Raw genomic sequence first — 26,956 nt, 5'->3', positions numbered from 1 at the left:
GTTAATGTATAATAAAGGTAGCTTTTCAAAACAGTGTGGAAAAAAGGTGGACTCCCCAGTAAATAGTGTTTGGAAAGGTAGATCTGGAATAATATCAAAATAGATCCTTACCTCACATATTTTACCAAAATAAAATGTCAATGGCTCAAATATTAGAGAGAGAGAAAGGGGGGAGGGAGGGAGAGGAAGGCAGAGGATAAAATAACTAAAAGAAAAATTGAAAAAAAAATTTCAATAATCACAAAGTGAGGAAGGCATTTCTTAGTGTCATACCAAACCATAAAAACCATAAAATTAGAAAAACTGTACTAACTGTGTAAAACTTTCATTTTACTCTGCAAGTAAAAGAAGACAAGTACAAAATGGTGGGGTATTACAACTCCTATCACAGAATAAGGGTTAATTTTCTTAATTATAATAAATCTATAAGCAAAAGTTCAACAATCCAATAGAAAAAGAAGCAAAACAAAGTTCACACAATGGAATTACAAATGGGTACAGCACATTGAAAATGATGTTCAAAGTCACTAATAATAATAAAAATGCAAATTAAAATTACAACATACCAAATATAAGATACTGATACAGAAATGGTCACCTAGCTAATCATATGACTATACAAAAAAATCAAGATGCAAAATAATGTGTATAATATGCTACCCTTTGTATAAATATTTATACACACTGGAATATAAAGCAATATAAATATAGATGTATACTTTTTTATATTCAGTTTATTTCTGTAAGGGTATATTAAGAACTGATAAAAGAATTTGAGTTTGGGTGGGAGAAGCAGAGAGATGAGGTAATAGATTTATTTGTCTTTGCATGCTTTTGAATTTTATGCTATATTTTGTAGTATATTTTTGTGTTGCTTATTCAAATTAGTTGTTAGTTTTGCTTAAAGGAAGGCTGGACAGTAACACATCAACAAGAATGGTGAATGCAGGGCAGGGAAGCCAGAAAGACAGCCTGCAACTTTCCAACTCTGCAATTTAATGTGGCATAGCAGAATGAGCACGACAAAGATACCAGGTTATAAAGCCTAATGCAGCTACTTAATAGCTTTGACTTTTTGCAAGCTCTTTATTCTCTCAGCACCTCAGTTTCCACATCTGGAAACAAAAAGCTAAAACTTAAACTTCAACAGGTTGTTGCGAAAATTAAATAAAACAACATGTAATAAAGCATTTAGTCCCAGGTCTGGCCAGGAATATATGTTCAATAAATGGTAAAAACTTCCTTTATTATAAGGACTCTTCTTAAAATAATAATTATAATAACTATAATAATGTTCTGCTGAACCACACATATTCTATCCAACACCTACCCCACTACTCTGGCCTCAGTTCCCTTCCCATTGCCATAATACCCCAATTTCTCAGGAAGCAAGAGTTGAATAAATAATCCCAAATTCTAAATGCCAGTCAGAACAATGACTAGAAAACATCTACTTCAGCTCCCACCTTTCACAGTGGAGGCCATCTATAGGTAAGTGGCTGGCTAAAGGGATGAAAATTCAAATCCATTGAATTCAGCAGACTTTTACACCACAATATTTTACAGGTCAGCAAGGAATGGACATCTTTCCCTCAACTCCACTGCCTATACATACTTAAAGTTTATCTTGTTTTACTTCCAGAGAGCTAGCTTCTCACTACAAAGGACCTATAGCACTCTCATCAACCTGGCATCCCTGGCCTGTCTCTCCTTGTGAACAGGAATGGCCACAGAATACACGAAGTCATCAGTCTCGTATTATCACAGACATCAGGGGATAAAATCACCCTTCTTTAGTACACCAATAGGCCAACTTTGTCAATCTTCCAGAAGAGGAGAGAAAGAAAGAAAAGAAAGAGAATAAAAGGGAGGAAGGGAAGGAAGAAAGGAAGGTCTAATGAAGATTCTATTTTGATAGAAAGAAATATGGAACCCCTTCCTCCAAAACCCAATGACTTAACAATGGATGGTTAAAGATGATGCATCCTCAGAGCTCCGGGTTTTATTGGCAGTGGTGGTGGTGGTGGTGGTGGTGGTGAGGTTTTTGGGTATTTGTTTTGTTTAATTTTTCTTTCTTTCTGTTTTTGGTCTTTGAGAAAGATTGTTATGGTTGCTATTGATTCTCATTTAAAGAAATAAGGATAATGGTATTAATAATGAAACAACAGTACTCCTTTTTACTCTCTGTGGTCTGCAAGAAGTTTCACATTTCACTCAGATCAGAACTCCATGTTTTACTGATGTGAAAGTATGTGGTTTTTGCGATAGCCAAGTTCTTCTAATATTCAACTTTCTGTTGTTTCTTACTTGCAATTTACAGTAAATGAATCCCGATTTTTCCCCTTTGTCAAAATCAGCCCATTTTCAAAACAACCAGGCCACATCACACATGGCACTTTTCATGAATATCATATGGGCACAAAGCCATTTAGTCCCAGTTTACTGGGTTACACAATCTCAACTATGAAAGAGACTGCTCACATTTTGTCTGTGCACTCCACAGGACACAACTGTACTGGGAAAACAAAGAAGAATGCCAGGTCCTCCCTCTTTACCCCAAAGACCTCTCAACCTATATTTCTGGCTAAATTTAAATAGAGAAATCAGGGATCATCAATTAGTCCCCAACAAGATAAAAACCCTCACTGTCATCATGCCCTTAGCCATCACCTTTACCTTGGCTACAGTGCCTCCTGTTGAAAGTTCCTTCCTAAGTACAAAAATTACTTTCCTCCCCATATATGAAAAGAAACTTAGTCTCAGAAAGGAAAAATGATTTGCCCTGGAGTCTCCCAGTGCAATAAGTAGCAACACCAAGTCCTCAACCCACATTTTATCATTCTAGAGCAAGGGCTCTTTCCACTCTCTACTCTGCCTAAGAAGAGCAACCTGGATTTTTTGTTTGTTTCCCTCAATAATTTGTATATCACTGGCTCTTAGCTGCTTCATCATGACACACTGTGACTCCACCAGCAAGCCTGACAATCGGGGCATACTTGACGGCACTGCTGCTTTTATCAGGGTTGGTTCTGATTGTCCAATGCCCACACCATATCAACAGCTAAATATCTCCACCATCATCAAGGTCCATCAGTTCCCAGATGTGTCACAAGAATTTGTTACCAGTAATTGTTAAAATCCTAAAGGTCCAAATGATTTGTTTTGACTTAGAAACTAACACCCTTTCAAGGTTATTCCTATGATATTGTCATTCACATTCACATTCATTTTCTTAAGTGGAGGAGCTAAAGGCAGAGTTATAGACAGTTTTTCAGTTATTCCACTCAACCACATCCTCCCTTCCCTCCATCACAACCCTAGTACGCTGTTAGATGAACATCACCCATCACAAAAATCTTGGCTGGATAAGGGCTGAGAACTACCACTGTACATGGTGTGGGCAGTGACCAACAAGTTGGCTTTCCTAGAAAAAGAGAAGAAAATATCTGAATTCCCTGTAGACTGAGTAAACCTCTATCATCAATTCCGAATTTTTTCCAGTGTCTGACACTTGGGTAACAAAACTTAGAATGTCCCACTTGCAATCCCTAGATGTCTCACTGAAAAATTGTGTCCAAATAGAGGTAACATAAATGTGTCACCTATTAGATAAATTACACACACACACACACACACACACACACACACACACAACACAGAATGGATCCAGTCTAGCACTGCAGGAGATCAAAAATGCTCCACAGTCCAGTCAATACATGTTGAGACAATTTATCCTAACTAAGTCTAAGAAGTAAGTGGCAATATTCCAAGTGTTAATGAAGTCATCTTGAACATCACTGTTATCAGCTTATCTCATAGGACCAAGTACATATTATCTGTTGCCCTCACTAGACTGTAAGCTCCTTGCCATGGAGCACCAATTATTCATTCAAATAAATATTTACTGAGCACCTAAAACCTACTGTGTGCTAGGCACTGACCTAGAAGGTAGAGATAGAGCAAAAAACTTAAAAAGACTAAATCCTTGCACTCATAGCGCTTATATCCCAGTGGTAAAAGTGGAAAATTCACAAACAGGTAAATGAACATATAATTTTCAGAAAGCAATAAATGTTTAAAAATAAAATAGCATACAGGAGATAGGGAGTGACTGATGTGGAGATAGAAGTATATTCCATATCACTTCTAGTTATAACCATTGATTTGAAGTTTTCCAAAAAAAAAAAAAAAAACCTATGCCTGAGTCCCACCCTCAGATATTCTGATTTAATCAGTCTGGGGATGGGCTTAGGCAAGTGTTTTTAAGGGCACTCCAGTAATTCTAACATACCACCAGGATTGAGACCCACTAGTAAGCAAGGTTTTAAAGGAGAAGAGCCCTTGGTTTGAAACCCACCTGTCACATATCATCCATGTGACCTCAGGAAAGATACTTAATTTCTCTGAGCCTCAGTGCCTGTATCTGTAAAACGGGATAATAATAGTAAGACATGCTTCTTTGGGTTATTGTGAGAATTAAATGATATATATAAAACATAGCAGAGTGTCTAGCACATGAAAAGGACTCAGTAACTGTTTGCCATCATTTTCTGTTATCTCTACCAGCTAAAAATACACACAGAAGATGTAAGCTGAAGGGCTGCAGGCCAAATCTGGTCTTTAGATGAGTTTCGTTTACCATGTACAGTGTGGACTTATAACATGCTTTGTTGTTGTTTTGAGCCAAAGTTGATGCTACTGAGTGAGATCATAAGTTGCACTTTTCTCCTTCCATGAGAAATACTTGAAAGAGCTGCCAACATTTTAAAAAAAACAAAGATTTTACATAAAAATCTGGCAATAATGCATCCCCATGTGGCAACAATTGGCTAGTGTCAAGCAGCTGCCACCTCTTTCAGAGAGGATGCCCTCTTGAGCTCCCACCTCTCTCAGCACACCCTGCAGCTCTCTCCCCAAAACCATGCCCAGACTGTGGCCCAGGACCAGTTGTATTTCATCAGCACACTTGTACCATTACCTTCCCTACAGGAAAGAGGAGAACAAAATATTTCCTGTACCCAAGACTCTAAAGTAGGAAAAGGTTAAACTTGCCTGGCTCTGTAGGTAGGTGTATGGCCTACCAGGTCCTGGACACTGAAATAGGAACTTTGCAAACATTAGCTCTTTGAATTCCACAGTTCTATGAGGTACCTTCCATTATCACCATTTGCAAGGGTGAGGAGACAACCTTGGAAAAGACAAACAACAGTCTTCAGTCATATACATAATAAATGGCAAAGTTAGGACAGAAACAGAACTGTTTGACTTCAAAGTCTAAACTTATTCCACCATACTATGCTCCCTCCAACCAAGGGGAATATTTTATGTAGTTAAACTATTGAGGAAAACAACAAGTAGATGGAAAAATCCTTGGAATAGAACACCAGGAGTTTAGAACAGTAAATGTCTCCCGATGTGCAAGGCACTCCGTGCTTGTGTCGCTATTGACAACGTCCATCCCAATGATTTCAAGTAGCTGTGTCTTTCAGACTTTTAGAAACCTTCAGATTATACAATGAAACCTGTTCCTCTCTTCCTTTTATCCCACATAAACACAGTTCTACTCTTAAATCTATAGATTACAAAAAGAAAAAAAATCACATTGTGTGCATGTGTGCGTGTGCAGCATGTGTGCGTGTGTGACATGTGTTGAGAAAGATCAAAAACAAGAACTGAAATGGATTCCAAGACATAAGAAAGCTCATCTCAAATATTAATTCTTTGCTGAAGTCTCTCTGGTTTCACTTTGTTGGATTTAATCTGCCTCCAGATTCTAACACAGGTATTTGTACCTACTGCAGATTGCTACATCACATTATATTTGTTTTGTATATCGACCTTCCCACCAAACAATAGAATTCCCTGAGACAAATAACTATGTTTTACTCACTCTTATATTCCTGCCCCAATCCATGCCCACTGCCAACACTGAGCTCAAAGAAGGGCACAAAGTCAGATGTTTGGTGAAATGGCTGTTGAGTTGAGGGCTCCAAAATAAGAATGAATTCAAGGTGAGACTGACCATCTTCTAACAATGCTTCTTTAAGTAAATATATATTTAGTATTTAGCACCTACATAGCTAGGTTTTGTGTGGATGCAGAGATTATTTTTTTTAAAGTGCTTTGACTCAAAGAACTCACCATCTGCTGGGAGAGACAAGGCACATATACAACCAAAATGCAGAAGAAACAAAAAATGAAGTCTTCTAAGAGATACAAACAAAAAAAGTTCTGGCAATTGAAAGAAATGTGCAAGCTATGAAATTTCTCAGCGTTTTGCTATCAGTCTTTATTTAACTGGTCAATTAAAATATTTCCACCCAAATAAATACGCAATTTCTTTCCCTGATAACTTACTGACATTTCTTTTTTGAAGTTGCTGACATTTAACTATCAGAAGAGCTGTTAAGAAAGGTCTCAGCCATAATAGGGAATTCAACTTTTTTTTTCAAGGAAGCTTAAAAGAAAGTATCTTTGTATTTTAGCAATTCTGGAAGAGCTTGACTTCTCTGACAATGTAACTGCAAAGGAACTTGAGTCAAAACACATGAGAAAAGAAAAGATGCTCAAGATATTTCAAGTCTACAATTATTTGCTGAACACATGCTAAGTGCCAGGAAATATGTTAAGCTCTCCAGGGAAACAGACTCAGCATTTATTTGGGATAACAGTGGGTTATTGGTCCAGGATAAGGCATTAAGCTATAACTTTATGATAAGCAGCATAGAAGAGGTATGGAAAAAAGGCTATGAAATTCAAAAGAGAGAGAAATTATGCAAATGAGGAAATGTATTGATAAAAGTGGCATGGTACTATGCAAAGAAAACTAAATTAAGTAACTTAACATTTGCAGAACTCCTGGTTCTGCCGATAATTTGGTGATAGAACTTGAGCAAGTCAATAACTACCTCTTCAGTGTGCCTCCCGTCATTAAAGAGGAGACTTAGACTACATAGACCTTCCAGTAATCACAGTCTACAAACAAATCTGAGCATTGAATTAAAATATCCTCTGAACTGGAGGTACAGCAATAGAATGCAAACTTTCTATGTGCCATTTGAATCCATTTGACCTCTTAGACATTTGTCAACCAAGAGATTCAAAAACAACAAACCTAACAGCTTCACAGAATTTGATATTTTCATTATCATTTATGTGACTATAATTTACTGGTTAAATTACATGCCATTTTATCATGAAGGCTGGAGTACCCTTACAATATCCATAGGGCACACATGATGGCAGGCAGGTAAGTAGGGTAGATTTTCACCAGGGCTCTTCCTCCATTCTATGGCATGGAAAGTACAAGGTAATTAAAGGTCCAGCAACCATTGGTTGATCCTGGTCCTGTTTGTAAGAAGAGTTGAGAACTTAATTTCCCATTACAAATGGTCCCAGTATATCTGTCCAAAGTTATACTCTTTTTCAAATATTTATTTTGTAAATTATTACTGGCCAAACTTGCATTACAAAATCAAAATCTCCAGGGAGGATACTGGGAATCTATTTTTAATAACAAGTAATTTTGAAGATCAGGCAAGTCAGGAAACTCTTGATATTAGAACATCCGATCTACTCATTTTTCACCACAAATGTCCTGCTTCTTTCCCTTTTGTGTGTTTCTTCTGCCTGCAGTGTTCCTCCTGTCTCTGGCTGGTGACATATACTTACCTATCCTTCAGGATACAACTCAGATACTACCTGATTCCATGACCCTTCCTCCCAGGAAAGTACCTTGCACCTCCCATAGTCCTTGTACTTTCTTTAATTACATAAATTATATACATATATTTCCTATATACTCTATTAGACTGTGAGCTCTTAGAGATTAGAGGAGTCTGTTTCATTCATTCATTTATGAGTTCATTCATTCAACAAATATTTATTAGGAACCTATCACACACCAGGCACTGCTCTCGGCACTGGCAGCACAGCAATGAACAAGACAACGGTCTCTCTTTTTCTGGACAGTCTAGTACAGGTGCTGCCAAACTCTGGCCCACAGACCAAATCCAGCTTGCTGTATATTTTTTTTGTAAATAACTTCTTATTGGAACATATCCATGCTCAATTGTTTACATATTGTCTGTGCCAGAGTCTTCAGTATTTTACATATTGTCTGAGAGAAGAGTAAGTAGCTGCAACAGAGACCTTATGGATCACAAATGCTGAAATATTTACTATCTATTCCTTTACAGAAAAAGTTTGCTGACCCCTGTTCTAGTGTATCCTTCCCATATAGCACAATGCCAGTAGATAATTAATAAGTGCTTAAAGGATAAAATGAAGATTAAAAGTAAGAATAAAATATAAGGCAAGTCCTATAGCAGAGCTTCTTTTACTTGTCTCCATCTTCATTCTTAATTATGCCAAAGCTAATTCCCACCCAGAATAGAATGTTGTTAGCAACTACAGTTTAGCATGATAAAACGGGAGGGAGCAAGCTTTCAAACCTATGGAAAAGTTAAGAACTAAATGAATTTGCTGTGATTTCAGAAGTCATTGCTATTTCGGGCCCATTTGTGATCATTACAGCTAGTCTGGCAAAATATATTACTATAGCAGTCTTTTCTGGCTTTTTAGAGCTTACAAAAGTTTGGGAAGAGTTAGTGTATTTCATTGGTTTGTTTGCCTTCATAAGATGCATCTCGTGGAAGAGACCTCTGTGTCTTTTGGATCAACTGTAAGACTCGGATTAGGTTAAACACAAACACATGGCAAGCAGCATGTGAGGAAAAACCCATTCTGTCAAATACCAAAGTTAAGTTTATAAATTTGATCCATATCCATATCCTAAGAGCTGTCTTCTTTATCTTGTTCATATAAAAACCTTCTCTTCTCCCAAGAAAAGAACTGGAAAGAGCACTATTTGCAGGAGGCTGAGTTACCATAAAATTTAAAGGGGAGAGCTGATACATAGCTAAGGTTTTATAAGTAAGTCTTCTGCATGGTTTCCATGTGGTTTACTGCAGAGAGTAACAGTTTTAGAGTCAATAAGTCTCTATTCCACAAAAGCTATGCCACTCACTAGCCAGGTAAATTTGGACAAATCCTTTAGCCTCTCTGAGTCTCTGCTTCTCATCTAATGAATGCAAATAGTCAGATTTACATTACAGGGCTGCTGTGAGAATTAGTAAGTGCAGAGAAACTTTCTTCGAATAAGGAGAAAATTGGCTTTCAATAATAATTGGTTATTTTCCCTCCATTTTGTCCAATACCAAATGCTACCCCTACATCTAAAAAATACCTTCATTATGACGTATCCAAACTCCCTGAAAATGTTACAGTATGGTTTTTTATAAAGTCAATAAATTTGGAGAGAATGCCATTTGTATGTCTGACTCTTCCTTAGTCTGACCTTATGAAAACTCTTTTCATTTCTTAACTTACTACTCGGAAGCTATACAACAGCTCTTGTTTATTCTATGTCCTGGTAACTGACTCCTAGTAAAATACTAGTTGAAATAATAATATTCTCTAAAAAGCATTACATTAAGAACATCCTGATAACCATTATAGAATAGGTAATCAGGTCAGTTCTGAACATTTTTCCTGATTTTGAAGAGAAACAAATATGGCTGAGTTTTAGTCATTTTCACTTTCTGGTTCTTGTGATCTTTGGCCCCTGTGATCTTCAGTGTAAAATGCAACAAAGAAATTCATATGCTCCCATCAGAAGTCTGCCTTCACTTTACAGATAGATGGTCAGCAGATACACGTGGATGGGCAGCGAACAGGCAGATATGAATGGTATATGAAGAGACACAAGTGAGACAGGGTAATAGCCAGAGATGGTTAGTTAGATGGATGACTGGATAAGGAGCCAGGAGGGAGGATAGGTGGGTGTACAAAAATACATGTATGGACAGATAGGAGGATGGAACTCAGGAAAATGTGGAAGACAAGATGCTGAACAGACACATAGAAATGCATAAAGAGAGAGAAAGGGATAAATCCATAACAAAAATATCAACCTTAGGATTGAAATATTAGAAAATCCCTTCTCATAGCCTACTACTCCTTAAATCTCCACTTTTGAAAATATTCAAATGTTTCTTTTATCATTATGTCATCATATCCAAAAATGTATTAACTCTTGTATTATGCATATGTCCAGCAACAGAAAATTAACACTTTGGGCAAAGCAAACCTATTGCATCCTTCTAAAAAGAGAAAAAGAAAAGTCTTCCAGAAAACGTAAGGCAACTTACCTAATGCAGCACATTCATGAGACTAACCAAACTATTTTTAAATGTTTCTTTAATTAATATTATATTAATTAAGAAATCTTGGGCTAATATATTTTGTTATGGTCAGAATTTTCTCTAAATTAATAACTCTACAGGTCTAACTTTACCTTGATTGGGATCTTCACTAAAGGTACTGCTAAACTCCAGCCCAACACATACTATTTTAAGATGAAATAAAATACTTCAAATTTCTCTACTGTAAAAAAAAAAGAAAGAAAGAAAGAAAAATGGCTAAGTGTCCTTATCTTATTTTAAAGCACTTCCCTTCTTGGTAAGCGGCTAGCACTTAATTATGGAAATAATGGTCAAATATATCACAATGCATGCAAATATATCACATAATGCAGTATTACGCAGTGATTGAAGTTTATATTTTGAAGAATGTTAAATGACATGGAAAGATGTTTACAATATGATATTATGTAAAGAAAACTGAATAAAACTGTCTATATTTATACATGTATACACAGATGAAACACAATCCCCCTTTAAAAAAGAATAGTTACTTGAGAAAACTAAAACAGTGGTTTCTCTAGATGGACTTATGCATGACTGAATTTTTCTCACCCTTTAGTGCATTTTAATTTTTTAAAATGAGTCTGTATAAGTTTTATAATTCAAAAAGAAAGGTTTGTTTTATTTTAGGAATAACACAAGTCCCCATGTTAAGATAACAAATAGATATTTTTCTGTTTAAAGAGTATTTTCATTTGCATGAACTCATCTGATCCATTGAAAACTCAAAGAAATAGGTTTGATGAGGACCCCGTGGAAGGCAGAGCAGCCAAGCTCACAAAGCAGAATGTGAGACAGGCAGACCCACACAAAGCTTCCTGGGGCCCTATTGCATTCTTTGTAGTGCCCATTTGTTTTTCTCAGGAAAGGAGTTTTGGTTTTCTTTTTTTTCCTAAAAGAGATCCAAAACTGTTCTACTTCCCTCTCACCCCAGAGTTCAAACATGCTCATTATAAACAAAAAACATATAGCCTACCCTTAATACCATACCTCACAGTGGGAGAGAGAGACTCTGTTCCACAACTTCAAATTTTCCTATGTTGCTACTTTCATAAATTCACACAACTAACTACCTTAACAGGACTGGTCCAAGCTATTAAGGGGGTGTCCAGGCAAAATTTTTAAAAAGACACACTCTGACCTACAAAGGGAATCAGAGATGAAGATTCAAAAGCTGCTAAAGACGACAAAATCTGAGGGAGAATTAGAGTCAGCATCGAAGAAGCAACACAGCTCAAATTTGGCTGGTCTTGGGATGACTCACCAGTATTGCTGTGACGCTTTCCTGTCCCATTCAGCAGACAGGTTTTTCCATTAGAATTTACTGATGATGTGTTCCCCAGTAAGTTGGTAAGATCAATTCTGTAGTTTTAAAATAAGGAAGATATGACTGAAATGTTATAAAATGGTCCACACAGCACACACAAAAAAGCCCAGGGAGAGTCCAATGCCGTGTGAAGGAAAGCTGGCCTCCCTTCCACCCCAGGGGTTTTCTGCTAAAGAGTTAACTGATTCTGACAAAACCTGGTGCACCACTAATGGTGTAAGATTAACCATGTAGAGAATGTATACAGGACCTGCTTAGGACCTGGGGACAAGAAGAGAAGTTGGGTCTTTATGGAAAGGTTGAAGCCTGTAGATAAGACAGAATCTCAAGATTGTCCTTATCATTAGTGGAGCTGAGCTAAAAACTCCTTACCTCAGTCCTCTCCCCCACCCATGGAAACTTCTAGAATAGAACCCACAGCACATGTATGTAGGAACAAGGAAACTACTGCTGAGCAGAATAAATATTCATTATGGGAATCAGCCTGGGTATAAAAGAAGCAGATGGTCAGGACCTTGAGCTTCTGTTCCCTAATAGCATCATCTAGCTTCCTCTTCAGCAGGGACCACACCTTTTTGTGACCATCTTGCTCTTTTCATGCCCTGAGTGTATCTTTCTCATCCTGATTAAATGTCTTTTTAACAGCTTTCACTTTAGCACTACACACCATAAGCAACTGTTATCAGTAGGTTTTGAGAAGAAGTGCTCGTCAGAATTACCTGAGAAGATGTTCAAAATACAAACACTCTAGTTGACACCCAAAGATTTAGGAATGCAATGTGGACTGAATGCTGGTAAAACCTACCTAAGTTAATTTTATCCACAAATTTAGGAGATAACTATTGGGGGCAATCATCAACACTGATATTTAAGACAACCCAAAGGTAAGGAAAGAAACAGGGTAGCTGGGCTAGTGTCCCTAAGACAATCAAGCTTATGGTGGACAAAGGGAAGGGGACAAGAGAGTGGCTAGGATAACAGTGTAGTGTCCTCTCTGGACAAGGAAACAGAAAACTGTTCCCAAGAGAAGAGCAGTGTTGTCTGCCCAAGATCTCTAGAAAAGAAGATCCATTTAGGAGCCTTGGAGTGAGGCAAACTGGGAAATGTGGGCAGGATTTGGATTTGGAAGAATTGGTTTGCAAAGGGTATTCACCTCAGGAAGACTAACCAACTAATCTATAACAATACATTCAGTCTTGAAAAAAAGATAACAGTAGGTAAACATAGATGAACATATCCTCAATAAATTAATTATTGTGGAAACATGACAGGCTCCAAAGAAACCTTGAACTGGAAGAAATCTGGCATAGGCTCCCAATTCAAAGATGTATAATCCATCATGACTAGTGAATTTCTAAAACAAACCTCTTCAGCCAAAACAAGGTAGAGAGTTTAAGTAAGCGTATCTACCAGATTCTTCAGAAGGTCAAAACCAAATCCAATTCAGTTGTCTTGTAAATCTCTATATACAAATCCTATTGTTTCACTTCAGTATTAAATCCCCACTATGAAACAAAGGATTTAACTAGCTAATGAAACCTAGCCCCAGTGTCCTTGGATAATGACCTTTGTATTTGTTTATTATTTCATGAGTAAAATGAAAATAACAGATTTTAATTAATGACCTAGGCAGCAGTTGTTCAGTAAGTTTCACTGTTAAATAATGAAATACCTACCTCCAATCACTAAATAAACTATTGGCTCACGTTTTTAAAACCTAATAGGCAATCCTTTGTTTTCTATAAGCAACATATAGTTCCTAGGTTGTACCATGAATGTATTTAATTCCTGATTTGCAAAAATCCTTTCTGCTATATTCAAAATTTCAAAGATAGAATTTATTTACTTTATTAGATCCTCCCACCTATGGTATTATTATGGAATTTATGCCTTTACACCTTGGGTTTTTTTTATCCTATGACATTCTCTTCACGATGTCTGGGAGGAAGACAGAGTCTAAGATTTGCAAGTAATGTCCAACGTTTGGCACTGAGGGGTCGTTGTTATTTCTGAAGTAGGGGCTGATTATTGCATCACGGACCTTGACAGCATTATGCAAGATCTGTTGACTCCAATGTGAGTTATCTAAGTGTGTCCTTCAATTGGTGTTGCATAAGTAGATTAACCAGCCTGAATTACAGAATGGATTACATCATTCCCTGTTCAGAAAACTGCCCCTGGTTCCTCACTTCCATGATCTGGGCCTGTCCTACCATTCCAGCCTGCCTCTTTTTCCCCTAAAGGAACTATGTTGAGGCTGGCACTGGCAGAACATCTCCTTTCTCCCTTGTTTTTTTTTTTTTTCCCCCTTTCCTTGTTGGCCTGCCTCCACCCCTCTTGTCCTCAGGGGTGAGGCAGGTGAGTTACCCAATTACAGAGCTTGGAGAAGGAACTGGCCATGGGAAACTTAGCTGCTTCCTCCCAGTCTTTGGGACTTACTCCCTGCTCCTTGGGTTCAGAGTTTTACAGGCACAGTCCCCTATGGGATAGTTGTCATGTGCAGGAGTTATCCGAGAGGAAGAGGGTAAATTTCATTCAGGGGTGCTATGTTAGCAAGCCCACTAAACTAACAGATCTAAAGTCCATTCCACAACCTAGACATTATTGCCCTCTACCTGACTCCTGCCTTCGTTTCACCTGGTTTCCAGAGGGGTACAAATGGACAGGAGACAGAACAGCAAATGGAGCTGGGAATGAGGCTTGGGGACTAAGGCAGAGGCTAAATGCAGTGTCACTTAGCCCCCTCAATCCCCAGCGTATCTTCTGTTCTAACCACGCTAAATGGGCAGTAAGTACCCTGTGCCTGAGTACACCCATGCCTCCGCTTTTGCGCACACTCTTTAATCAGCCTAGAACTACCTACCCTAACCCCTAGCCTTCTCAGATGCAGCCAACCTCTGGCATTTCTCCAATTCTTAAATCTTCACTTATTTTCATCTCTTTCAAGCTTTTGCTCGTCATCACTCTGTAATTACACAGACAATTTTAAGCTAAATCTCTAAAAGACTCTGAGTTTTTGAATCTTCAGGGACCAAGCCCCATTCATGTCCAAATCCTCCTTCCCATCCCTCCCCCACTGGATGAAATTAACAAACATTTACTGAGTGCTTATTATGTGCCAGGCATGAAACTAAGAGCATTATATTTATTCTCTTGTTTAATCCTTCCTAGGAATTAGGTCCAGTCAACAATCTCTAGATGGAACAGGGTCTGTGCTCAAAAAGGCTCCTCATTCCAAGCACGCCTTGCTGCTTCCAGTGTAGGGGAGTTCAGAGACTGAGGCCGACCAGCAGATGTGGATGGAAGTGAAGCTCAGAGAGGTTATGTGCAATTCAAAACTGAGTGTTCTACCTTCACTGCCTTGACCTTCACCTACACTGACCCTGGATTTAAGGACAAAAAGAATTCCTACTTAAAAACAAAACAAACAAACATAAGTAGATTAATAAAATGTGTAGATTAATAAAATGTGGTATATGTATACCATGGAGTACTACTCAGCCAGAAAAAAATAATGACCTAATACCTCTTGTATTAACCTGGATGGAATTGGAGACCATTCTTCTAAGTGCAGTATCACAAGAATGGAAAAACAAACACCACATGTACTCACCATTAAATTGGAACTAATCAATCAACACTTATGTGTACATATGGAAATAACACTCATCAGAAATCAAGCAGGTGGGAGGGGGGAGGAGAGGATAGGGAAATTCATACCTAACGGCTACAATGCATACTGTCTAGAGGATGGGCATACTTATAACTTTAACTCAAACAGTACAAAAGCAATTTATGTAACCAAAACGTTTGTATCCACGTAATATTCTGAAATAAAATTGAAAGAAAAAAAACAAAACAGGAAGATGGAGAAAATAAAAATCCAAATGGTCACTGCTCCACAAAGGGCCTAATTGCTCAATGTGAACAAGTCTCCCCATACCCAATACTCGCTCTGAAAACAGAGGTCTGGATGACTATGGTTTTGTCACTAGATGAATAACAAGCTTTGAAGATTGCTCGAATTACAAGGCCCAGACCAGATCCACTCAAATATAGCTGGAAGCTTTCTAGTAACTCTAACTGTGCATGGGGAATGAGTGCTCAGAGAAGTGAGTCACTTACTGGAATCTGTGCAGCCTGCATTACTCAGCTGATATTAATACACCCACGTGTTCATTAAAGTTTAATTGGAGTTCATGTGAATTGGTTTCACCGGATATTTAATCAAAGAGAACTGTTTGTGTATGAACTGTTCAAATACAGAGCTAGAAAGCACAACTCTCCTCCAGCCTCTACGCATGTCCACTGGCTGCTCTTTTAACTCTGTTGACACAATAAGTGAATCAGAGAGGGTGAGACAATGACCTTGAAGGAGGAGGGGAGAAAAGCTGCCTAGACTTAAACACAAAACAACAGTAAATGAAAAATCCTTTGTGAGATGCTAGCCACTGTTCTCCAACCCATCAGCTATAGCCAGAAACCAGGCAGGACTCAAATGCCAACTCCTAAATAGGAACTTGTTCCTTCTAGTTTCTTTCTGGGGTTCATTATCAAAGCTGCAGGTCTCTTTTTTTTCTCTGGGCACCTGTCTCCCAGCCGTACATCTTTATTTTTAAAATGGGTGGGTAAGGAAATTAACCATCATTCAACATAATCACACATTTCTCTAGTGCTGACAAGCAAACCATGAACACAATCCCAAACGCCTATTTATACAATCAGGGCTGTCAGAACCCTGTTATTTCTTATTGGATATCTCACTAATCAACATTTCAGGAAGTATAAATTTTTAAAGCTCCTGAAAAAAATTGTGCATAAAGTTAGATGGAAACATATTTCAAGTTCAGTGGCTCTAGTGTTACCAGTTTTTTCTTAAGTGTGTTCATCATTGTTAGGTATACATGACTTCTTTGCCCAAAACAAATCAAGATGAGTTAAAAACTTGGTACTTTTTGAACCCCTGAAGCAACCCTCAGGAACTGTAGATTGAAGGGCAATCTACTTTTTTTTTAACAGCTTTATTGAGATATAATTCACATGCAATACAATTCACCCATTTAAAGTATACAGCTCTGTTTTTAGTACATTCACAAGGTTGAACAACAATCAGTACAATATAATTTAAGATATTAAGCGACCCAAAAAGAAACTCATATTCATTAGCAATCACTCCCTATCCCCCACTCCAACCCTGCCAGCAACCACTAATCTACTTTCTGTCTCTATAGACTCTATAGATTTGCCTGTTGTGGACTTTTCATATAAAAGGAATCATACAACATATGATCTTCTGTAACTAGCTTCTTTCACTTACCATAATGAATTCAAGGTTCACCCATGTTGTATCAGCATGTATCAGTACTTTATTCCTCTTTGTTGCCTACCAATATTCCATTTTATGGTTATACCACATTTTGCTTATTCATTCAGCAATCTACTTTTTAAAAAAATAGACCTCCATCTACCAAATTAGCTAGCTCTCAATTTGGCAAATGTTTTGCTTATTCCTTCAATGACCCCTTCGTGATTATCCCATCACAGGTGTGAAGAAAGTGAGGGCTATGTCCGGGAATTCTGAAAGGAAAGAAGACATGCCAGAGCTTGGTGACCTAAGCCATTCTACAGGCAGAACTCGTCAGGATGGTTCGTAAGTGCATCGTTTCAGGTGACGAGGCACTCTCGCTGACATGACAACTAGACTTTGGGCTCCCTAAGTTAGGACACAGTGCTCCAAGCAGGCAGACTGGGCACACACTGAAGGCTCAACCCTCAAAACCATTTCTCTCTCAAGGAAAACTACCTTTTCAGCTTCTTTAGATATGAAACCCAACCACTTAGCAATAAACACTTACAAGGCACCATGGACTACAATGGTAATTAATAAGATATGACACCAGTCCTCCAGGAGTTCAAAATCTAGCAGAAGAAACACACACAGAATAAGTCAATGCCAGATTAAACAGAATTAAGAATGTGAGAGAAACTCAGAGGAGGGAATCTGCCATTTGTTACAACTCACTTGCCATGGAAGTGATTTCATTTCTAACCTTGATTGTAGACTTGGAGCTAATTATTACATGGGAAACACAGATGTTGCATGGACTTCCGTGGGGATAGAAAATCTATAGCTATGTATGTCCTGAAAAAGCACAAGTTTATCTGCATTTGTGGCATAAATCACACTAATGCAATTACCAGACAATGGAGACCTCAAAGAAAACCATCAAAGATGGAAAGTCAGGGGGTCTAGGGGCTCATCTGTTCTAAAAGAAAAACTTTCTGCCTCCTTCTAAAGCAGGTATTTCAAAACACTGTAAGGAAGCTGGCAATTCACCGAGAAGTTGCCAACTAAGAAACCATGTGGTGTGAAGGAAAGAAATAGGTTTCCAAAACATATGTCACCCACCCCATACTCTGGTACATGACACTAATAATACAGCAATGGGCTTATTTGATGCCATGTGTCTAAGAGACTCAAAGGCATTTGCCAAAGAGAATTTAATCCTTCCCGCCTTCTAAGCAAGCACAGGGCAGACTCCTGAGTCATTAGGACGCTTAAGTGCATCTTCCATTCCTCTGTTCCAATTCTGAGGACATGCTGGGCTTCCAGATAAAGGCACTTTGCAATCAGAACTAGATGTCTGAGTCATGTTTCTGTTTTTTGGAGTGTAGAGATAGAGACTTCCTTAGATTGAATTCATGAAACAGATTAGGTTTTCAAGCAAACCAAAAATAATTGATATGCTTAATGAGAATTTATTTTACTTAAAATTTCTACCAGCATGAAACCCTCTGTAATGTGCCCATCCAGTTTGTACATCAGTACAAGTGTTCCTCTTTAAATTCATATAGCAACTTTGCACATCCTGTTTCCTAATTACCTCATGCAAAAAAGGAATTTTACCTTCACTTCTCTTGTTCATTAAAGCAAGGTTCAGGAAATACTTTGACATTTGATTTTTGAAAAGCACATGCTGGTTTAACGGCAGGTCCTAGAGATTCATCACTGTTTATACTTGGGGAGAAACAAGTTAGTATCAAATCATAGCTAACTTTTTATCTTATCTTTTTAAACAAGAAAAGTAAAAGAGAGTATTTTTAAGATATATTACAAGTCTATATAACCTGGACAGGATTTGGTAAGAATGATCTCACTACACTCAAATCAGGGTGGTGGAGCAAAAACCACCCCAGACTCCAATGTTCTGGGTTTTCATCCATCACTGCTTTAAGAAAACTCACTTCACCTCTCTGAACTTCAGTTACAGTATATCTAAAAAAGAAATAATGATAAGCCATGCCTTGTCTACCTCACAGGGATGCTGTAAGACACACATAAGAAAATGTGAATTTAAGTGCTTTGAAAACTACAAAGGCCCCCACATACTATAAGGTATCATCTTAATGTCCTTTCCTATAAAGATATTTTTAATGACATGAAAGAACACTTTTGCTTTTCTGTTCCTATTTCAAGCGGGCCAAAGAAATACCCCCAAATTAACACTACCAATTCTAGGAAGCTTCACACACGTGTGCACACACATGCTTTGTAAAAATAATTATTGTTGAGGACAACAAGTCCAAGAAAGCACAAGATCCTGAAGAACCTTTCATCTTAGAGCTCACATCAGCAACACATCTTTAAAATTGAGTGTCTTTCAGTGTATTCTTACTCTTTGAAGGTAGGTGAAATACATATGTTAGAATGTATTACCTTTCAAAAAGTGACATGCCAAAATTCCCACCCACTTCCTTCTGGTGCTAGAGAAACGATCCAAGGAAGAGGTGGCCGTATTATATCAACGCTTTCTAGAGAGAAGGGGAATGGAAGACAGCTTGGAGGACAGGACCCAGGCACGTACAGACTGAGGAAAGGCAGAACTTGCCAGGAAGACACAGAAAAAATATCACCCCACAGGTCACCTTTGACCAGCAAACAGACCCTAGGCAGCCACATGCCAACTTTCCACCAGGGAAGATTATCAAGGATGTGGACGCACTCCATTCCCCAGGCCCTCCATCACCTGAAATTTACTCTCTCAGCCACCAACTGCAGATAAGCGAAGGTCAAGGGCAGGGAGGCCAAGAAGTTTTCCAAGGTCATTAGTGGCTGTGTAAATATAATACAACTCCTATGTTCTAGGCTAAACTTGTTCACTGTCCCTGAGTGAATGGGCCAAGATGCTAACCAGTCCTAAACTGTTCACTGTGTACCTGTCCTTCATCACTGTGGTACAGCAGAATAGGCAAAGCAAACACTGGTACACGGCTTGAGGTGTGCCAGGCATTGTTCTACATGCTTCACATATTCTAACGTATTTAATCCTCACCACAACCCTATGATGTAAGTCCATTTTACAGATGAGAAAACTGAGGCACAAGAGATAAAGTTGTCTGCCCAAGGTCATATGATATTATGTGGCAGAATGGATTTAAACCCAGGTAATGTGGCTTTGGCTGCTATCCCTAACCAGTGCACAAAACGTTCTGTTGATAGGCACTTCCAAGATGGACTGAATACCCAAATAACCAAGTACCTTTGGAGGCTCTCATATTACATTTTCTAAGAGAGATTTTATTATCCTTAATTCAAAGGAAGACACTAAAATCCTAGGAGGTCATTTAATTAAGGTTTTTATAAACACTGAGAAACATAGGATTTGAACATCTGTCCAGTTTCAAGTTCTATACTTTTTATAAACATTCAGGTTCTGCATGGGTTCTGACATTCTCAAATCATCATTAGCACTATCTACCTATCTATTCACTTATTCATTTTTTGCCACGTAGTACAGTGAAAAGAACATGTGTTTGGAGGACAGGGAGACCAAGCAGTTCTGCTACTTACCAGCTGTGTGACTTAGACAAGCTACTTAGCCTCGTTATGCCTCAGTTTCCTCATCTAAATGAAGAGAACAATGATAACAGTATCTGCCACTATCTCACAGGACAATTATAAAAATTAAATGAGATGATACATATAAAATACAACAGGGACTGGTTATATAATAAGTGCTCAATAAATATTTATTCAATGAATAATTGAATGAAGCATGAAATTCAAATGACGTAAGAAAAAAATCATACCAGAGTTTCTGTCCTATAATAGCTGGTCTAAAACAAAACATTATTAATTTATTGTTAATATCCTCTCTAATAGTCTAAACATGTCTCACAGCCCTGTGTGAACTAGTGTGGAACCTCACAGTAGCCAGAACAGAGTCTTGCATTTTAGAGATGTTCAGAGTCAATGCTTACATGATCTTTCTCTGAATTTACTGAGAAAAGAAAATCTAAGATGCTAAAATAACTTCTCTCAAAGTTTAGGAGCTTCTGTTGTCCATTTTCACTCAAAATTTTATCTCCAATTTGAAAATTATTACCCATAATTGAAGCCTAAAACCCACTAAAAAGCATCAATTTAATGTTCTTATTTATTTCTGACACTTTCTCAAGAAATAAAGAAAGAAAAATGATTTCTCAATCTCCACATTTTTAAATCTTATCTCTGTCTTCTCTACAAAGACTGCCATATTACTTATAAAATCATTTATTTTGCATTAGGTCCTTCACAGACGGTAATCACAAGTGCTTTCCTGAGTCAGTCTCTAGGTAGAAACAGAGAGATTGATTTTAAAGGCAAGGAACAGAGGACATTTGGTGTCAAGAGAAACTCATGTGGCAGAATTGCTCCAACTAGGGCACCAAAAGAAAAACAAATGCAAGAGTTTACGATTAAATTTTAGAGAAAAATATACATGCATAGGTATGTGTGTACAGATGAACCCATATGTGTATAGACATGTGAATGTGTCTGCAGATATGCATATATACATATGTCTGTGTATGTCTGCACATACACATATGCAAAAAGGCAAGGCTAAAAAACACGCACAGGAGAAACAGCACCCACACCAGGAGTTCTGGGTAACAGCACGAAGGGTAGCAATGCTGAGACAAGACTGGAGGCCGCAAGAATATTTCTTGCATCTTGGCTCTGCCACTCAACTGCCTCTTCTGTAGCATGTCATTTCAGTTTTCCATTTCTAAGAATGGAGATCTCACAGAACTGGTCTGAGATTTAAGCAACAAAAGAGATCTGAAAGTGTGGTGGAAATGTCTGTAAAAACATCTAGAGACACTACTACCTGTTTGTTCTTCCTGCTTTCTGCAAAGCAAGAAGGGATGCAGACAATTTTCCAGAGAGGCAATGCTTTCTAATTTCTCTATTATTTCCAAAACAGAAAAGCAAAATCTTTCCCCCTCTCTTGTATTTCAAAATAAAAATAAATTATAACCCTAACTTGCTAATAAATACAGGCTAGAGCTGTCCTTAAGTAAAAGCTTTTGATAACAAATTGCCTGCACTAACTGCTATTTTACTGCTGATTTTTTTATTGTTGCTTAAGCACAGCAATTATGCTAATAAGCCTGGGAGGATGGTACATCCAGTATTGAATCTGACAAATAAAATACTCAATAAAATGCTAATCTCACCTGAAAATTGGAATCAGACAGCCTTATTAGTATTTATGGATATGGCATCTTAAACATGTTTTTTTTAAGACAAATATATATGAAATCAATGTTGTCTCCTTATACAGCCTGCCATTTCTAGGCCTCTGTGTGCTTTAAATTCAAGGTGACGATTACTCATTGCCTTTGCTTTGCTTCTTGCCAAAGAAACAAGAACTTATTGGCCATCTCTACCACATAAAGAATCAGGCAATAAAATGATTCTTTTTTTCTTTCATCTACCTCCCTCCTTCTCTCCTCACCCCACCTCCCCTTCCCCCCCAAAAAGGGAAGGTAAGAACTGTCTGTCTGAGCAGAAAGAGAAGGCAAATTTGACAGCAACAAGAACCATTTGTCAAACCATCTGGCTTCTCTCTTCACCTGACAGGAGGGAAGAGTGATGTGTCAGAAAGAGCAGGGGATTGAGAATCCAAAGAGCTGGCTTCTAGTCTTGATTTTGCCATTTCCTCAACGTGTGACCTTGCCAGACCTCAGTTTCTTAAATAGAGACCTTCTGGAGCCCAGTGATTAAGGCTCCATGGCAAACAGTTCTCCGTGGGTTGCATTTAAGGGGGAGGGGCAACCCCAGTGTCTGTGAAGAACTGAATATTATGAGCTAAGGTAGATATGAGGCTGATGGAAACCTAAGATTCTTGAATTTGTGCTTTGATTTACATGGTCACATCTCACCACGTATCCTCAATATACATTTGAAATACACATCCTCCATCTACATTTGAAATGGTCCAAGCTTAAATTCAGTGACCTCAGACAGCAAGTAAAAACAGATTGGCCCATTTACCAACTATCTTCAGAGAAGAGAGTTAGCTGGTCATCTTTTGTAGTATTAATACACTTACATGGGAAGGAAGCAAAGAAGTCAGCTGCCCATTTATATGGCAGAAACTAATGATATCTGAATACTGAAATAGCATTTAAAAAACGAGTTTTTCTCTCCTTTGATTTCCATACCAACCCCATAAAGCAGTACGAGAGAAAACACTGTTCTCCAGAAGCTACTGTAAACTAGGAAACTGAGGATCAGAGAGGACTTTCTCATCCACGTAGAGTAAGTGGGTTCTGGGGTCAAGACGGGCAGGTTTGCCTTCTGACTAATGCCAGCATGCTGCCAAGCATACCACAAGGTCCCCTGGGTCACATGCATGTGGACTCATTCAAAACCCAAATACCCAAGGAACAATTCACTGCTCAACACAGGGAGAGGGGAACAGGAGCCTCCATACCCACAGCGGCACAGCCCAGGAGACTTCTCCCACCCCACTTTAAGACTTCAGAGAGTTTCCAGAAGTTTCTGTCTCCCCCTCGGAAAGTCTTAGGTATGGGCAAATCAGGCTCACACCAAATAGTGGAATTTAACATATGTGACAAAGCTGGGCACAGATCTCAGGATTCCAATTCACTCCAAGGCCGTTGGAAAGTCACTTCCCTCTATAAGCTCCCCCTTCCTCTGCACAAGTGGGTCTTTTCAAGACTAAAGAGGTCCCTCGGCCACTAGCAGAAGGAGAAAAAAGAGAAAATGGGCTGCAAAAATACAGAGTCCAGTATAACCTACAAAGAGTCTTCTTATTGCTTTCTTCAGCTAATGCTCACGACATGGGCAAAATTGGGCTTATTATTATCCCCATTTTACGGAAAAAGAAATGAAGACCTTATCCCAGGACAAGATAGCAAGCTAGGAAATTTTCAGACCTAAGTGACACTGTTCCCATAGCTGTCAGGGGTGGGGGTTGGGGGAAGGGAGGTTGCTGGTGCTGCTGCTTTGCACCAGGCAGAGTAGAAATAAGGAGTTAATAGATTCTACATTCATTAACCACACTGTTCCAGGACACCCCACCCCACCAAAAGAGAAGACTGCTGGCATTACCATAATGTTAGAGATGCGCACAACCCTTGGGAGCTGACTGATTCACCACCTCCCTCTACAGCTTCACACATACAGAAACAAAATCCAAGTCCATATACCCCTTTATCTTTATTATACTATAACCAACATTGCAATTTGCAAAGCACTATCACAACAAATTTATCATTCCCCTCCAATTCAAAGGGGGAAAAGCTCAGGCACTAAGAAGTTGATTCACTTGCCCAGTTCACATAGGTCTCTAAAAGCAAGGCCAGGACTCACATCCAGGGCCCCTGATCCCACACGCCCTGTGTGTTTGGGTTTTCTTCACTTGATTACGCACCCTCTGAATTGCCAGTGCTACCATTTTTTAGTAAACAACCAGAGCAGAAAGTCAGCTCTGAACTGAGACATCTCCCAACAGAGGAACGATTCAAGTCATACTTCGAGGAATAATTTCTGGGAAAGCAGAGGAGGTGATGCTATCAAACAGCGAAACTTAAAACTCCTACTCACTACCTGCCTGAGAGGGCAGGAAATGGGGCTGAGGCCCTTTCCCTACACGCTCCCCCTGCCCATTTCTGTCACTCGCAGTCATTACTAAACTCAGCATTGTAATCAAATGAAAGGTGTTTGCTAGCTGTGTGGCCCTGGGTAAGTCCCTGTTCTCTGTAGTCCTGTCACCAGTACACACTCACGCGCACATGCACACATGTGGGTGCCCATACACACATGTACACATACCTCAGACTATCCCTTCTTTTAACCAGCAGGATGGTGGCTACAGAGAGCCCCTGTCTTTCTTACCCTGCAAAACACCACAGCTACCTCCTAGTAGTTCAATCAGTGTCTCCAGGCTCTGCATCCAGAGGCTCTGACTTCAACTCTCCATCTCTGCCTTGCACCTCCTGGATCCCATCTCCTTTCTTCTGCCCCCTTCCTGCCAGCCCCTCCTCTCCAGCCCCACCTTTCAGTGTCCTAGATTAAGCCTGGGCACTTCTACCTTGGGTGAGCACTAACTCATCTCCACGTCACCAATCTTAACCTTCCTTTCCCACCCCATCTTTCTCTGAGTAAAATACTGCCAGATATTCAACAGCTCTTCATTTGAAAGATCTGAAAACACCCTCCACCAAACTGGCTGCTCCTCTCTATGCATGTTTGTATCTTTCTAAAATCAACATGTCCATAACTATTTTATGAGTTTGATTTCTAAAGAGAAACTATTAGCAGGACACAGGAAGGCAACATGGCCATAGAGGAGAACTTCAGTCAACACCTCTGAGGCGTGCCACCCCAATAAACATATCAATCCTCAGGCCAGAAACGGAGAAACACTACTATATTAGGCCTTTATCAATATTCTCTAATCTTTACAATTTAGCATGCAAGGTATATTTAACCCCAAATTAAAACCATTTAACCTGGAGCTTAGATAGGATTAGTAACTCAGTCTCACTGAAGTTATGTAAATCATCGACTTCAAGCAGCTACTGGAGCCCGGGCTCACAAGCCAAGTCTATGTAACTTCATTTGGGAAACTCTACTGTTGAACAGTATCAGGTGCTGTGCTAGCTGCTCTACCTAAATAACTTCAGTTGACTTACATAACAGCCCTTCCTTATATAATAATTATTAGTGTCCCTATTTTACAGATCTAAAAACTAAGGCCCCATGTCAAACAAGTATGTAGCAGATGAGAGACTGGCCTTGCCCTTTTTCTCTTTCCTCTGCACCATGCATCCTCTTTCTACCTACGTTTTCTATCTGCAGCAATTTAAACATAAAGGATTTTTATCTTTATGACTCACTGGAAGCAGCATTCAGTAGTACACGCAGAATCTGAACTGAAAGTCAGGAAAAGGTGTTTCACAAGCAGCAATCTAGTTGAGATCCCAGCAGCGCTGGCAGAAAGTGGATTTATCAAGCATGTCATGTGAGCAGTCTGACCCTGGACTGTTCCCAAAGGTCAGAGTCATAAAACGAAGCTGGAATTTCATTCAGTTTCACAAATGCAGCACGTTGGTATGTCTGCCTTCCTTGTAACAGGGACAACTGCAAAGTCTTCTTCAAGAAGATTAATAATCAGAGTCAGAAATTCAGAGGTCATCACGTAAACCACTTTCTCCTCTCTAAGAGCTAAGCTTTTCCAATGAAGAAGTGTTGGTACTGTAAGTACTTGAGAGCTGGAGGAGAGATGGCACATTCTGACCCGACTTCACTGGGAATGCCACCAGCTTCTTAAGCAAACACCACCTTTCCCTCTGCCTGTAGAGAAACAGGATTAAGAAGCAGCCTGGGGAAAAGCTGATAGCTGCACATAAAAGCTATGTTTCTAAAGTCAGTTCCCAGGGGCCCTTCTAGTTCCCTAGGTTAACTGTATTTAACCTCCCAACCCCTCAGGCCTCTTCAGTAATTCAATTTAACAGTTACAGAGTACCTACAAATGCCAGCCACTAGCTAGCCTCCAAAGGCACAAACAGATATTGCCCATCAACTACAATGTGGGGGAAAGTGTTTCTGAAAGTACAAACAATGTGATGGGAATGGAGCAAGGGAGGGACTGATTCCAAGCAGGAAAGCTGATGTTTCTGATAAGGTGGAATTTGAGATGGGCATGAAGGATGCTGACTGGCAGATATGGCCATGAGGGATGGCTCTCCACGTGGGACAAGGAGTATGAACACGGGGTGGATTGGGAGGAGTCAGGGGAAGGTGGAAAGGTTGCCTACAGTCAGAGAGATCCAAGCAGGGATATGTCAGAGATGCTGGCAGGCCAAGAAAGCACACTGCAAGTCTCATGACAGGGGCTCTGGGCTCACTGCTCTTGGGGGCACCCCACCAATGTAAAGACTTGTCCCCAACCGCCAAAGGAGATGAACAGGTATGCACAAGTCAACCTCCTATCACCCTGCATTTGGGTCAAGGAACTACACAACTAACTATACATCACTCCTGCCCCATCATGGCCTCTTGAGGCTG

At 39.1% G+C, this 26,956-nt stretch overlaps 1 protein-coding gene across 11 annotated transcripts in view; it reads right to left on the bottom strand.

Moving 5' to 3' along the window:
* LOC123630380 (LIM domain containing preferred translocation partner in lipoma) overlaps nucleotides 1–26,956 on the bottom strand; it is a 648,766-nt gene that overhangs the window by 509,834 nt on the left and 111,976 nt on the right. The window contains exon 1 of one of the 11 annotated variants that reach the window (XM_045539913.1): nucleotides 11,530–11,573. The exons of the other annotated variants lie outside the window; for them this stretch is intronic. The gene's annotated coding sequence lies outside the window, so the exon portion shown is untranslated. Of the gene's footprint in view, nucleotides 1–11,529; nucleotides 11,574–26,956 lie in introns of those variants that run through there. 11 annotated transcript variants of the gene reach the window in all.

Source organism: Lemur catta, chromosome 1 (genome assembly GCF_020740605.2).
Source record: "Lemur catta isolate mLemCat1 chromosome 1, mLemCat1.pri, whole genome shotgun sequence".
NCBI classification, from domain to species: Eukaryota; Metazoa; Chordata; class Mammalia; order Primates; family Lemuridae; genus Lemur; species Lemur catta.
This window is presented reverse-complemented; position numbering and strand designations above follow the sequence as displayed.